At 40.7% G+C, this 15613-nt stretch overlaps 1 long non-coding RNA gene across 1 annotated transcript in view; it reads left to right on the top strand.

The window, feature by feature from the left end:
• Positions 1-669: 669 nt before the first annotated feature.
• The window catches only part of LOC119625876 (uncharacterized), a 123895-nt gene continuing 108951 nt past the window's right edge, over positions 670-15613 (top strand). Inside the window, exon 1 of the long non-coding RNA XR_005242074.2 lies at positions 670-755. This is a non-coding gene — a long non-coding RNA (uncharacterized lncRNA). The remainder of the gene's footprint in view (positions 756-15613) is intronic.

A 15613-nucleotide genomic window follows, 5' to 3' on the forward strand; every position in this document is an offset into this window, starting at 1 on the left:
GTAACCCAAACCCCTACAAAGATATAGAACATTACCGTCACCTTGGAATGTTTCCTCTTGATCATCCCCCATCCGAAACCTCCAGAGGCAACTACTTTTCCGATATTTTTCCACATAGTTTTGTCCATTTTAAAATTTCATATGTGTGGAATCACATAGTATGTATTTTTTGTGTAAGATTTCTCTTAGCATAGTAGTTTTCGGATTCGTTCATATTGTTACATGTAGCTTATTTCTTTTTGTTGCTGAGAAGTATTCCATTTATGAGGAGACTACAGTTCAGCTGTTCTTCTACTGATAGATACCTGGGATGTTTCCAGTTTTTGCCTTCTATGAAGAAAACTGCTATGAAGATTCTTGTACAAGTCTTTTGTGGATATGTGTTTTTATTTCTCTTGGGTAGATACCTACAGATGAAATGGGTCAGTGGTTAAATCTTTTTGTTTCTAAAGACTAGTGTGAGTTGAGTTTTCTGTTGCTTATATGCCAATACACACTCCACAGATGAATTATCATAATCCACACTATCCCTAAAGTGGACTGGGTCTTCAGTGGGTGCCCCTAATGCCAATTCCCTTATTAAGAACAGTATTTACTATGTGTTCTTGACACATTATCCTCTTAACAAATGCAGAAGGTTTTTATTTTTCTTTTCTCTTTTTTAACCAGGCTAGCCCCAGTATGAACCACAGAACTCTGTCCTTATAAACCTCCAGGGTTCTGAATTTTCCTACCACTGAAGAGGCTGCTTTAAGGTAAAAGACCTAGCTTGAAGAAACTGAATTATTTTAAATATTTTTATATTTATACACACATATATACATATATGTATATATCATCACATATATTTATGTGAACATAGTCACATATATTCATATGCACATATATCCACATATATTTACATATGTGTATAGTTACATATATGTAAAGATATCTACATTTGTGTATATTTACATACATGTCAATATACATACACGTAAATATACACATACATACATGCACACACCAAATCCTCGAATGTCATTTAGTTCGATGTCATTTAGTTAGGATGTCAATAAGAAAATATCACATCCCAGCCAGGGCCACTGTGTGGGGTCTACACATTCTCATTTCTGTGTGGGTTTTCTCTGGGCCTTCCAGTTTCCTCCCACATCCCAAACCTGTGCATGTTAGGTTAAGTGGCATATCTACACAGTCCCAGTGTGGGCGTGTGAGTGTGCCCCACGATGGGAGGGCAACCTGTCCAGAGTGGGTTTCTGTCATTTGCTCTGAGCTGCCAGGATGGGCTCTGGCCACCCAAGACCCTCAACTGGAATAAGTGGGTAAATCATTATCTTACTTGTTTTTATGAATCTTTCCTAAATGTATGTATAACTCACATTTATTTCAATGTTTAATATCAGAGGTGTCTTGGTCTTTATTTAGAAGTTTGGTGATGTTTTTGTGACCAGAAATATGCTGTAAAAACTTAATTCTTGTTTATCAATTGGCCTATGATAAAATTATCTCAAGTCATTTCCTAAGAACCTATCAATGATGTGAACGGAAGACTTACCATATATTTGTTGAGACCCTTCTGTGTACCCTGCACAATGACACTGTTCTAGGCATGTGGGATTTATCAGTGAACACAGCAGACAAAAATTGCTTCTCTTATGGAGTTTCCATTCTGGCATATGGGAGAAAAACAACGACGTGAAAATAATTAGGTAACATAATATTTCTAAGTACTTTGGAAAAAAATAAGCACACCATAGTAGGGCAGTCAGGAGTGCTGGGAGGACTGCAAAGGCAGGTTGCAGTGTTAAACAGACTCAGGGAAGGCCTCACTGAAAAGTGAGCTGTTAGAGATAAAAGAGTGGGCCATGTGGATATCTGGGGGCAGAGGGAACTGCTAAAGCAAAGGCTCTGAGGCAGGCACATCCCTGGTATGCTCAAGAAACAGCAAAGATAAACGGGGCTGCAGGGGCGGGAATCCATAGATGAGGTCAGAATGCACAAGGTCAGGAGTTTTGAGTCTTGAAGTCCCTATAAGGACGTTAGCTTTTACCCTGAGTGAAATAGGGAGCCATCACAGAGTCACAGAATTTAGAATTGAGAAAAGGGCATCTCATTGTTGACACATGCTAGGAATTTCATTCTGTAAATTCATTCTCAGATACTATATTTTTGAACTAAAATGCAGAGATAGCCTGAACTCATTGTTTCTAAAACCAGATAAGAAAACTTGAATCTCTCCTAGAGGAATAATAACAGCAGAAAAGAAAAATGGGAACATGAGCCAAGACCAAGATATCAATCTTCACAACTGCAACTCAAGAAAGGGGGGACTAGGCTCACCTGAAGACGTTCTTCATGTTTTTGGAAAAGATTTCAAATGGACTGAAGCAACCTTGCTCCAGGATCCCTTGGGGCTTGGAATTCACCCAGACTTGGTGTTTGTAGGCCCCGAAAGACTCACTAGGACTTCCCACAATACACTTGATGTTGTTTAATGATAAGAGGCCTCCCTGTTCTGTTCCTTTGAGTATAGGAAAACCCCTATCTCTGGAGATCTGATCTGCTGGCTGGAAGAGTTATTGTTTATTATACTGCAGACCCTCAAGTGATAAAAGATTCCAGCTCTCATGGAGACCTAGATTGGAGAATCTAACCCAAGGGCTAGCCAATGGCACTCACATCACCAAATCCGTACTGTTTGCGTCCAGCTGTTAAACCGGAATGGTTCCTTCTCAAATTGGTCACAAGACTACCGTCTTCATGATGGAACCAACTCACCCAAAGGATGGGAAACAAACTTCCCAAGAAAGGCACTCGCTACCTCTCCAACCACGTCACTCTTAATTCAGGGCCAGAAGATCCAGCACAAACTTCTTTTATATGTAGGGGAGGTAACACCTGCCATTTAAAGCAGGTTAAAAAAAATACATATATATATGTGTGTGTGTGTGTGTGTGTGTGTATATATGTGTGTGTGTATATATATATAAAAAAGTACTATTTTGGATTACTGGGCTGGCAAGATAGCAGAATAGGAACAGCTCAGGTCTACAGCTCCCAGGGAGATCAACACAGAAGGCTGGTGATTTCTGCATTTCCAACTGAGGTGCCCAGCTCATCTCATTGGGACTGGTTTGACGGTGGGTGCAGCCCACGGAGGGCGAGCCAAAGCAGGATGGGGCGTCACCTTACCTGGGAAGTGCAAGGGGTCAGGGAACTCCCTCCCCTAGACAAGGGAAACCACGAGGGACTGTGCTGTGAGGAACGGTGCACTATGGCCCAGATACTATGTTTTTCCCACGGTCGTCACAACCCACAGACCAGGAGATTCCTTCGGTGCCTACACCACCAGGGCCCTGGGTTTCAAGCACAAAACTGGGTGGCCATTTGGGCAGACACGAAGCTGGCTGCAAGAATTTGTTTTCATAACCCAGTGGTGCCTGGAATGCCAGCGAAACAAAACTGTTCAGTCCCCTGGAAAGGTGTTGGAAGCCAGGGAGCCAAGTGGTCTAGTTCAGCAAATCCCACCCCCATGGAGCCCAGCAAGCTAAGATCCACTGGCTTGAAATTCTCACTGCCAGCACAGCAGTCTGAAGTCAACCTGGCATGCTGGTGCTTGGTCGGGGGAGGTACGCCTGCCATTACTGAGGCTTGAGTAGGCAGTTTTTCCGTCACAGTGTAAACAAAGCCACTGGGAAGTTCGTACTGGACAGAGCCCACTGCAGCTTGGCAAAGCTGCTGTAGCCAGACTGCCTCTGTAGATTCCTCCTCTCTGGGAAGGGCATCCCTGAGAGAAAGGCAGGCACTCCAGTCAGGCGCTTATAGATAAAACTCCCATCTCCCTGGCACAGAGTACCTGGAGGAAGAGGCAGCTCTGGGCGCAGCTTCAGCAGACTTAAATGTTCCTGCCTGCTGGCTCTGAAGACAGCAGCGGATCTCCAAGCATAGTGCTCAAGTTCTGCTAGGGGACAGACTGCCTCCTCAAGTGGGTCCCTGACCCCCGTGCTTACTAACTTGGAGACACCTCCCAGCAGGAGTCGACAGATACCTCATACAGGAGAACTCTGGTTGGCATCTGGTGAGTGCCACTCTGGGACAAAGCTTCCAGAAGTAGAAACAGGCAGTAATCTTTGCTGTTCTGCAGCTTCTGCTGGTGATACCCAGGCAAACAGGGTCTGGAGTGGACCCCCAGCAAACTCCAGCAGATCTGCAGCAGAGGGGCCTGAATGTTAGAAGGAAAATTAACAAACAGAAAGGAATAGCATCAACATCAACAAAAAAGATGTCCACACAAAAACCCCATCTGAAGGTTACCAACATCAAAGACCAAAGGTAGGTAAATTCACGAAGATAAGGAAAAACCAGCGCAAAAAGGCTGAACATTCCAAAAACCAGAATGGCTCTTCTCCTCCAAAGGATCACAACTCCTCGCCAGCGAGGGAACAAAACTGGACGGAGAATAAGTTTGACAAACTGACCAAAGTAGGCTTCAGAAGGTGGGTAATAACAAACTCCTCTGAGCTAAAGGAGCATGTTCTAACCCAATGCAGGGAAGCTAAAAACCTTGAAAAAAGGTTAGAGGAATTGCTAAGTAGAATAACCAGTTTAGAGAAGAACATAAATGACCTGATGGAGCTGAAAAACATAGCATGAGAACTCCATGAAGCATACACAAGTACCAATAGCAGAATCAATCAAGTGGAAGAAAGCATATCAGAGATTGAAGATCAACTTAATGAAATAAAGCATGAAGACAAGATTGGAGAAAAAAAGAATGAAAAGGAACAAACAAAGCCTCCAAGAAATATGGGACTATGTGAAAAGGCCAAGCCTATGTTTGATTTGTGTACCTGAAAGTGACAGGGAGAATAGAACCAAGTGAGAAAACACTCTTCAGTATATTATTCAGGAGAACTTCCCCAACCTAGCATGACAGGACAACATTCAAATTCAGGAAATACAAAGAAAACCACAAAGATACTCCTCAAGAAGAGCAACCCCAAAACACATAATTTTCAGATTCACCAAGGTTGAAATGACAAAAAACATGTTAAGGGCAGTCAGAAAGTTGGGTTACCCACAAAGGGAAGCCCATCAGACTAACAGCGGGTCTCTCTGCAGAAACCCTACAAGGCAGAAGAGAGTGGGGACCAATATTCAACATTCGTAAAAGAATTTTCAACCCAGAATTTCATATCCAGCCAAACTAAGCTTCATAAGTGAAGGAGAAATAAAATCCTTTACAGAGAAGCAAATACTGAAAATTTTATCACCACCAGACCTACCTTACAAGAGCTCCTGAATGAAGCACTAAACGTGGAAAGGAACAACCAGTACCAGCCACTGTAAAAACATGCCAAATGGTAAAGACCATCGATGCTATGAAGAAACTGCATCAACTAATGGGGAAAATAACCAGCTAACATCATAATGACAAGATCAAATTTAAACATAGCAATATTAACCTTAAATGTAAATGGGATAAATATCCCAGTTAAAAGACACAGACTGGCATATTGAATCAAGAATCAAGACCCATCGGTGTGCTGCATTCAGGAGACCCATCTCACATGCAAAGACACATATAGACTCAAAATAAATGGATGGAGGAATATTTACCAAGCAAATGGAAAGCAAAAAAAAGCAGGTGTTGCAATCCCAGTCTCTGATAAAACAGACTTTAAACCAACAAAGATAAAAAAAAGACAAAGAAAACCATTACATAATGGGAAAAGGATCAATCCAAGAAGAGCTAACTATCCTAAATATATATGCACCCAATACAGGAGCACCCATATTCATAAAGCAAGTTCTTAGAGACCTACAAAGAGAATTAGACTCCCACACAGTATCAGTGGGAGACTTTAACACCCCGCTGTCAATATTAGATCAATGAGACAGAAAATTTACAATGATCTTTAGGACTTGAACTCAGCTCTGGACCAAGTGAACCTGATAGACATCTACAGAACTCTCCACCCCGAATCAATAGAATACACATTCTTCTCAGCACATCATACTTATTCTAAAATTGACCACATAATTGGAAGTATACCACCCCTTAGCAAATGCAAAAGAATGGAAATCATAACAAACAGTCTCTCAGACTACAGTGCAATAAAATTAGAACTCAGGATTAAGAAACTCACTCAAAACTGCACAACTACATGGAAACTAAACAAACTGGTCCTGCATGACTATTGGGTAAATAACAAAATTAAGGCAAAAATAAATAAGTTCTTTGAAACCAATGAGAACACACACACAATATACCAGAATCTCTGGGACACAGCTAAAGCAGGGTTTAGAGGGAAATTTATATCACTAATTGCCCACAGGACTAAGTGGAAAAGATCTAAAATCAACACCCTAACATCACAATGAAAAGAAGTAGAGAAGCAAAAACAAAAAATTCAAAAGCTACCAAAAGACAAGCAATAACTAAGATCAGGGCAGAACGGGAGATAGAGATATGAAAAACCCTGAAAAAAATCAATGAATCCAGCGGCAGGCTTTTTGAAAACATCAACAAAATAGATAGACCACTACCCAGACTATTAAAGAAGAAAAGAGAGAAGAATCAAATAGACACAATAAAAATGAAGAAGGGGGTATCACCACTGATGCCACAGAAATACAAACTACCATCAAAGAATACTATAAACACCTCTATGCAAATAGACAATCTAGAAGAAATTGATAAATTATTGGACACATATACCTCCCAAGACTAAACCAGGAAGAAGTTGAATTCCTGAATATACCAATAACAAGTTCTGAAATTGAGGCAGCAATTAATAGCCTACTAACCAAAAAAATAAAAAAAGGTCCAGAACCAGACAGATTGACAGCTGGATACTACCAGACGTACAAAGAGGAGCTGGTACCATTCCTTCTGAAATTTTCCAATCAATTGAAAAAGAGGGACTCCTCCCTAACTCATTTTATGAGGCCAGCATCATTCTGACACCAAAAATGGGAAGAGACACAACAAAAAAATAAACTTTCAGGCCAGTATCCCTGATGAACATCGATGCAACAATCCTCAATAAAATACTGGCAAACTAAATCCAGCAGCACATCAAGACGCTTATCTACCATGATCAAGTCAGCTTCATCCCTGGGATGCAAGTCTGGTTCAACATACACAAATCAATGAACTTAATCCATCACATAAACAGAACCAATGACAAAAACCACATGATTATCTCAGTAGATGTAGAAAAGGCCTTTGATAAAATTCAACACTGCTTCATGCTAAAAACTCTCCATAAAACTAGATATTGATGGAACATATCTCAAAATAATAAGAGCTATTTATGACAAACCCACAGCCAATATCATACTGAATGGGCAAAAGCTGGAAGCATTCCCTTTGAAAACTGGCACAAGACAAAAATGCCCTCTCTCACCACTCCTATTCAACATAGTATTGGAAGTTCTGGCCAGGGCAATCAGGCAAGAGAAAGAAATAAAGGTATTAAAATAGGAAGAGAGGAAGTCAAATTGCCTCTGTTTGCAGAAGACCTGATTGTATATTTAGAAAATCCCATCATCTCAGCCCAAAAACTCCTTAAGCTGATAAGCAACTTCAGCCAAGTCTCAGGATACAAAATCAATGTGCAGAAATCACAAGCATTTCTATACACCAATAATAGACAGAGAGCCAAATCATGAGTGAACTCTCATTCATAATTGCTACAAAGAGAATAACATACCTAGGAATCCAACTTACAAGGGATATGAAGGACCTCTTCAAGGAGAACTACAAACCACTGCTCAAGGAAATAAGAGAGGACACAAATGGAAAAACATTCCATGCTCATGGATAGAAAGAATCAATATCATAAAATGGCCACACTGCCCAAAGTAATTTATAGATTCAATGCTATCCCCATCAAGCAACCTTTGACTTTCTTCACAGAATTAGAAAAAACTACTTTAAAGTTCATATGGAATGAAAAAAGAGCCCGTATAGCCAAAACAATCCTGAGCGAAAAGAACAAAGCTGGAGGCATTGTGCTACTTGACTTCAAACTATACTACAAGGCTATAGTAACCAAAACAGCATGGTACTGGTACCAAAACAGGTATGTAGACCAACGGAACAGAACAGAGGCCTCAGAAATAATGCCACACATCTACAACCATCTGATCTTTGACCTGACAAAAGCAATAGAGAAAGGATTCCCTATTTAATAAATGGTATTGGGAAAATTGGCTAGCTGTATGCAGAAAACTGAAACTGGACCCCTTCCTTACACCTTATACAAAAATCAACTCAAGGTCAATTAAAGACTTAAATGTAAGACCTAAAACCATGAAAACCCTAGAAGAAAACCTAGGCAATACCATTCAGGACATAGGCATGGGCAAAGTCTTCATGACTAAAATACTAAAAGCAATGACAACAAAAGCCAAAATTGACAAATGGATCTAATTAAACTAAAGACTTTCTGCCCAGCAAAAGAAACGATCATCAGAGTGGACAGGCAACCTACAGAATGGGAGAAAAATTTTGCAATCTATCCATCTGACAAAGGACTAATATCCAGAATCTACAAGGAACTTAAATTTACAAGAAGAAAACAACCCCATCAGAAAATGGGTGAAGGATACGAACAGACACTTCTCAAAAGAAGACCTTTATGTGGCCAACAACTGTATGAAAAAAAGTCCATCATCACTGGTCATTAGGGAAATGCAAATCAAAACCACAATGAGATACCATCTCATGCCAGTTAGAATGGCAATCATTAAAAAGTCAGGAAACAACAGATGCTGGAGAGGATGTAGAGAAATAGGAATGCTTTTACACTGTTTGTGGGAGTGTAAATTAGTTCAACCATTATGGAAGATAGTATGGCAATTTCTTAAGTATCTAGAACCAGAAATACCATTAGACTCAGCAATCCCATTACTGGGTATATACCCAAAGGATTATAAATCATTCTGCTATAAAGATGCATGAACATGTATGTTTATTGCAGCACTATTCACAATAGCAAAGACTTGGAACCAAATGCCCATCAATGATAGACTGGATAGAGAAAATGTGGCACATACACACCATGGAATATGATGCAGCCATAAAAAAGGATGAGTTCATATCCTTTGCAGGGACATAGATGAAGCTGGAAACCATCATTCTCAGCAAACTAACACAAGAACAGAAAACCAAACACTGCATGTTCTCACTCATAAGTGGGAGTGGGACAATGAGAACATGTGGACACAGGGAGGGGAACATCACACACTGGGACCTGTCACGGGGTGGGAGGCTAGGGGAGGGAGAGCATTAGGAGAAATACCTAATCTAGATGATGGGTTGAAGGGTGCAACAAACCATCATAGCACATGTATACCTATGTAACAAACCTGCACTTTCTGCACATGTATCCCAGAACTTAAAGTATAATAATATTTTTTAAAAAGTACTATTTTGGAAGGAGGTTGAAGAGGGATTGCCCAATACTTGGAATACATTTTAAGATCAAGTCCCATCATCTATACAGAAAATTGTATGTAGTCCATTCCCGGAGGCACTGTGATGAAATCTCCTGTGGAGTAAACAAAAAGAGAATAAGCATCAAGACCCAACAAGACTGACTCAACCGGAATCAGAAGAGGACTGGCAAGCTCACAGCAAAATCATAATACTGGTCACAAAATCCTCCCTAAGGCTGCCAGTTTCCAGAAGTGTAGCCAGAGCAAATCAGCATGCTGAAAGACAAGTATGAGAGGCTCAGACAATGAGACTTTTTTTTAAGGCACGGCACATTCTATAGCTCACCTAGAGAGGTGCTGCAGATGGTGAGAAAAATGGAGGTCTTCTTCTGTAGAGAGAGTAAGACGTGAAAAAGATTGCAAACCCCAGGGTGATTTAAAAGTACACTCATTGTCTTTTGATTTTTTTAAAAAGTATTGAATTAGGCCCCTGTTAGCTAAAGATTTACAGACCCAGGCCAAATTCCAACAGTCTCAACTCCTTCCAGCCAGCTCCAGGAAGCTGCTGTACAAATTTTTGGGAAGGGAGCCTAAAGAGCTGGAACCACCTGGTTTCAGGGTTACTTGGGGGCATCGAGTTTGCTTGACCTGGTTCATTAAGGGCCATAAAATAATAACCAATTTTTCTAATCTGAGCCTTATTACTGGATAATAAGTTGCCTATTTTATTCCTGCCCTGGGTAAGGAAAGCTCCATTTGTCTTGTTCATCCCTGAAATGAGAATTGCCTACTTTCTGATATGATCCACTGACAGAAACATTGTCTTAATAAATTTTTCTGAGGAATTTCCCCGACCACAGTGAAGTATGAAAACCAAGGCTCTGGAAGCCAGCTGGGGTGCAACAGACCCAGGGTCCAAGGATTTCCCAAAAGTTACCTCTTTCACTCAAGTTGGTGGGAGAGTTTCAGGGCCAAGGGAAGTCATCACATTGCCCGACAACCAAGGAGGGCCCTGTCATCGTCTTCAGCAGAGAGACTGACAGCATCGCTCTTGGATCTGCTAGTCATTTTTTGGAATCCCCCTAGAACTTAGAACAAATTGGAGAGCTGAGTGTCTTCAGAAAACCTTTGCAGACTGAAAGTCTGTAAACCAAAGTTGCTGGTTTTGATTTGAGGCCTGTGCCAAACACACACACCCTCCTAAACTGACAGGATCAACGTAGCCATCAGCCCCCAAACACCCAAAGAAAACAAAGATTCCAGATCCTGAGAGTACCTCTACACTTAACTGCAACCTCTACCACCTTTGGTAAGATTAAACAACTCAGACAGGGCTTCAAGTGACCTTTTAATCACAATAAGGGGGCTGCACAGGGCCCTCTAGTGATTGTAATTGGGCTCACTTGGAACAAAAGGCAACCTTGACCACAAGCAGAGTAAAATCAGACAGGGGCACAACCTCTGTCCGTGCTCTGTACACTCCCAGCTTTTTCTTTATGTATTTTTATTGCTGATTTAGATTTTTAGCACTTGACTCCAAGATAAGAGCTCATGCAGCCTAGTGTTATCAGCCTGCTTTTTTTGGGGAGAAAAAATGGCATTCTGTTTATTTTGTTTAAAACTATATTGGCCAGGCGTGGTGGCTCACACCTGTAATCCCAGCACTTTGGGAGGCAGAGGTGGGCAGATCACCTGAGGTCAGGAGTTCAAGACCAGCCTGGACAACATGGTGAATCCCTGTCTCTACTAAATATACAAAAATCATCTGAGCGTGATGGCATGCACCTGTAATCCCAGCCACTCAGGAGGCTGAGGCAGAAGAATTGCTTGAACCTGGGAGGTGGAGGTTGCAGTGAGCCGAGATTGCAATGCTGCACTCCAGCCTGGGCAACAGAGTGAGACTCTTGTCTCAAAAGCAAAACAAAACAAAACAAAACAAAAACTTTTTACTGAAAATCAAGCAGAAGAGAGAGACAGAGCAAGAAGAGAAGAATGGAATCATCCTGAACACTTCTTAATCGCGAGCATCATTTATTTTCTCAACATGTGATTCATAGGATTTCATAAGGCATCTAATCCACCCTTCTCATTTTACATATGAGGAAATTGAGGGCCAAAATAACTTGTCTAAGGTCGCACATGTTTATGAGTGCAAACATAATGTTAAAACTTATTCCTAGTTACTGATTAGCTTATTATTATTCAATTTCCTGCTCGTTCTTTCCGTGAGAGTTGATTAGCATCCAAAAATTTGTGTTTAAGGAAAAGCCTGGCTTGTTACTACCAAAAAGAAGGGAAAACTCAATTGGACCAGCCATTTTCTGTCTGTCACAGCCTGAGAAAGCTGTTGCACCAAGCCCTGGTAAACAATGCCACCTCGGGTAACCAGATAGCCCTGAGGGTCACAGTTGTAAGACTCAGGACAGTAACCTCACTTCCACTTTACTCTCTCCGCTTGGAAAAGAAAACTCTAGAATTAGCTATCCCACTGTCTTGCTAAAACATGTTTTTTGTTGTTGTTGTTTTTTAACCTGCAAGGATTCCTTGCTTTTGCAGAAGTTAGACATTTAAGTTAAAAAACCAGTCCCTAATGGTGAAACCCTCTCTCTACGAAAAATACAAAAAAATTAGTCAGGTGCAGTGGTTCACACCTGTAATCGCAGCTGCTCGCGAGGCTGAGGTGGGAGAGTCTCTTGAGTCCACGAGGTGGGGGTTGCAGTGAGCCGAGATCATACCACTGCACTCTAGCCTGGGCCACAAAGTGAGACCCTGTCTCAAAAAAAAAAAAAAAAAAAAAAAAAAAAAAAAAAAAGTCAGTTCCCGGAATATGCAATCGTGGTGTTCTAATTTCATGCAAAGAGCAGGTCTTTAGTTATCTGAGTATGTGGTTCTTATTTTCCTTGACTGGACTACTGGGAAATTCAGAGGCCACAATAACATGAAAACACTATTTACATGTAGTGTGTTGTTGTTATTACAGCAATTTATCAGCCTTGCATGTAACTGGACAACTCTTCTTTCACATGGTCTGAATTAGTGTTTTTAAAACTTTTCATTTGGAGAAATCTCTTCAACTTCCTATTTCAATTCACCAAATAGTTTCTATGTGATAGAATCAACATCATGTATATTTGGTGTTTCTTACTTTAAACTGAATTTTAGATTCTGTTCTTTATACATAGATTGAAGAGAATCGTTGATTCACTTCAGGGTTCCTCAGCCTCAGCACTGTTGACATTTGGGGTTGGATAATTATTTGTTGAACGGGACTGTCCTGTGGATTATAAGATTTTCTGTGGCATTCTTGCCCTCCACCCATTGGATGCCAGTAGCACCTCCCCTCCCAGTGTGACACCAAAAATGCCTCCAGACATTCCATGTGTCTTCTAGGGTGCAAAATCACCCCTAGTTAAAAACCACTGGCTGAGTGTGGTGGCTCATTCCTGAAATCCCAACACTTTCGGAGGCCCAGGCCGGCAGATCACTTGAGCTCACGAGTTTGAGACCAGCCTGGGCAACATAGTGAGACCCCATTTCTACAAAACATACCAAAATATTAGTTGGGCATGGTGATGTGCACCTGTAGTCCCAGTTACTCAGGAGGCTGAGGTGAGAGGATGGCTTGAGCCCAGTAAGCAGAGATTGCAGTGAACCAAGATTACGCCACTGCACTCCAGCCTGGACGATAGAGCCAGATCTTGTCAAAACAAAACAAAACAAAACAAAAAAAATACTGATGTAACTTATTCAGAAAGTGACCCCAGTAGAACATAAGCCCCAGGAGAGCAGGAACTGTCAGTTTTGTTCGTCACCGTATCAAGCACATGTTAGATGTTTTTTAGAAAAAGCATTTGTTGATTAAATGAAAGACACAATGTGGTGTTGAAGGGAAAGCCTTGGATTTAGAGTCCTTGCACATTGACTGCCACTCCCTAGCTGTGCCATTTGTCAAAACCCCTTTATCTCTTTGAATCTTAGCATATTGGAGAAATAAGCTTGGAATAATACACATTGAAGACAATAATACATATTGGAGAAAACCATCTTTACCTTACCTTTACTATCTTGTGAATTTCAAACACATTTGTGTGAAGATGTTCAGAACCTGTGAAATGACCTTCAGATCTGAAAGATAATGGAGGACAAATGCCTCGGAGTGGATGCTGAACTTGAGAGTAAAACCCGAGTCCACCTAAAACAAGGTTCTTTCTTGCTCTGTCACCAAACACTCTAACCCAGACTCTGTTTTACCTTGAGTTAAGGTAAGGATAGAGGAAGGAAATGGAGCTGGATCTAACAGCTCCAGAAAACCAGAGGGCTGTGTCATGACTGAGTAGTGACACAGGGCCTGTTTGTGATTTCTTTCACAACATAGACTGTTCTATAATAACCTAGAGAAAAATAATGTGTTCCTAAACAAGATGGCACAGTAGCAGGTAGGAATTCAGAACCTTTCACACTACAAGACTATGGTTTCCCTATTCCTTGACCTTATAGACAAACTGAGAGAAAAGTTGTGTGTATGTGTGTATGTGCATGTATAAACATAAGATTTGCCTATATTCTCATTCTCCCTCTTAAGTAGCCAGTTTTGCTGGAGGCCTAAACATATCACCAATCCACTTCTTAGAGAGTCCAGAATAACGATGGAGAGTAGATGAAGAGCCTCCAGGGGCCAGGTTTCATGAGGAAGGAGAGGGGATATATAGGTTACACCTGTGTATGAGTGGATGCTCTCAGAAGATGTACAGGAGCCTTCCTTAGGAAGCCCATCTTTTAACACTTGGCCATTGATGTCCCCAGAGGTACCTGGAGCTAGATACTAATGATTGGGAAGGTGATTGTCTGTGGTACCACGTTACCAGTTCTACAGGAACTAGAATCAGCTGCTTAAGGGTTCGCACCTCAACTGTGCTATGAACAATTTTTTTGGCTATGGGTAAGGCACTTGGCTTTTGTAGGCCTCAAGTTTCTCATCCAAAAAAGGGGAATAATATTGTTGATCCTGTCTAACTTGGAGTGAAGGGCAAATTCCGTGAAGAACTTAGCATTTTTTTTTTAGCACTTCTAATTGGTTGTTCTATTAGAGATCCCAGAGAAACAGAACCAGTAGGATGTGGTTGTGTGTGTGTGTGTTGGGGGGGGGGGGGTTGTGTGCGTGTGTGTGTATGTGTGTGTAAAGAGAGAAAGAGAAAAAAATTTAAGGAATTAGCTCATGTAACAGCTGGCAATGCTGAAATCTGTGGAACGGGCTCAAAATTCCACCAAGAGTTGTCATGGCAGTCCTGCATTTGAAAGCAGTCTAGAAGCAAAATTCCATCTTCCTCGGAGAATCTCAGTCTTTTCTCCTAAGACCTTCAAATGATTGACTGATGGAGACCCACTTACATTATGGATTGTAGTTTGCTTTACTTAAAGTAGATTTAAATCTACTGATTTAAATGCTCATCACATCTGATATATACCTTCACAGCAACATCTAGACTGATGTTTGACCAAACACCTGGGCACCATAGCCTAGTCAAGTTGACACATAAGATAACCATCACAGTTGTGATGTATTTTGTGAAAATACAGTTGACCTTTGAACAAAACAGGTTTGAGCTGTGTGGGTCCACTTACATGTGGATTTTCTTCCACCTCTGCTACCCCTAAGACAGCAAGACCAACTCTTCTTCTTCCTCCTCAACATGAAAGCGAGGAAGATAAAGAGTTTTTTGATGATTCACTTCCACTTAATGAAGAGTAAATATATTTTCTCTTCCTTAGGATTTTCTTAATAGCATTTTCTTTTCGCTAGCTTATTTATTGTAAGAATACACTACATAGTACATATAACATGCAAAATATCCATTAATTGTTTCTGATATCAGTAAAGCTTCCAGTCAACAGAAAGCTAGTTAAGTTTTTAGGGTAGTCAAAAGTTGTACTTGGATTTTTGACCACAGGGTGGGCTGGGGCCCCAACCCCCATATTGTTCAAGGGTCAACTATAACTAATTGCACAAACTATTTTTTAAAATTGATCATTAGCATTTTCTGTCTTACAAAAGTAATGCACACTTATAGCAAAAAGTCGAACATTGCTGAAACATATCAATTCTTATTACTATCTTATGATTAATAGCCATTATTTGTATAATTATAATTTAAGTATTAAATAATAA

Source organism: Chlorocebus sabaeus, chromosome 22 (assembly GCF_047675955.1).
Source record: "Chlorocebus sabaeus isolate Y175 chromosome 22, mChlSab1.0.hap1, whole genome shotgun sequence".
Taxonomy (NCBI): Eukaryota; Metazoa; Chordata; class Mammalia; order Primates; family Cercopithecidae; genus Chlorocebus; species Chlorocebus sabaeus.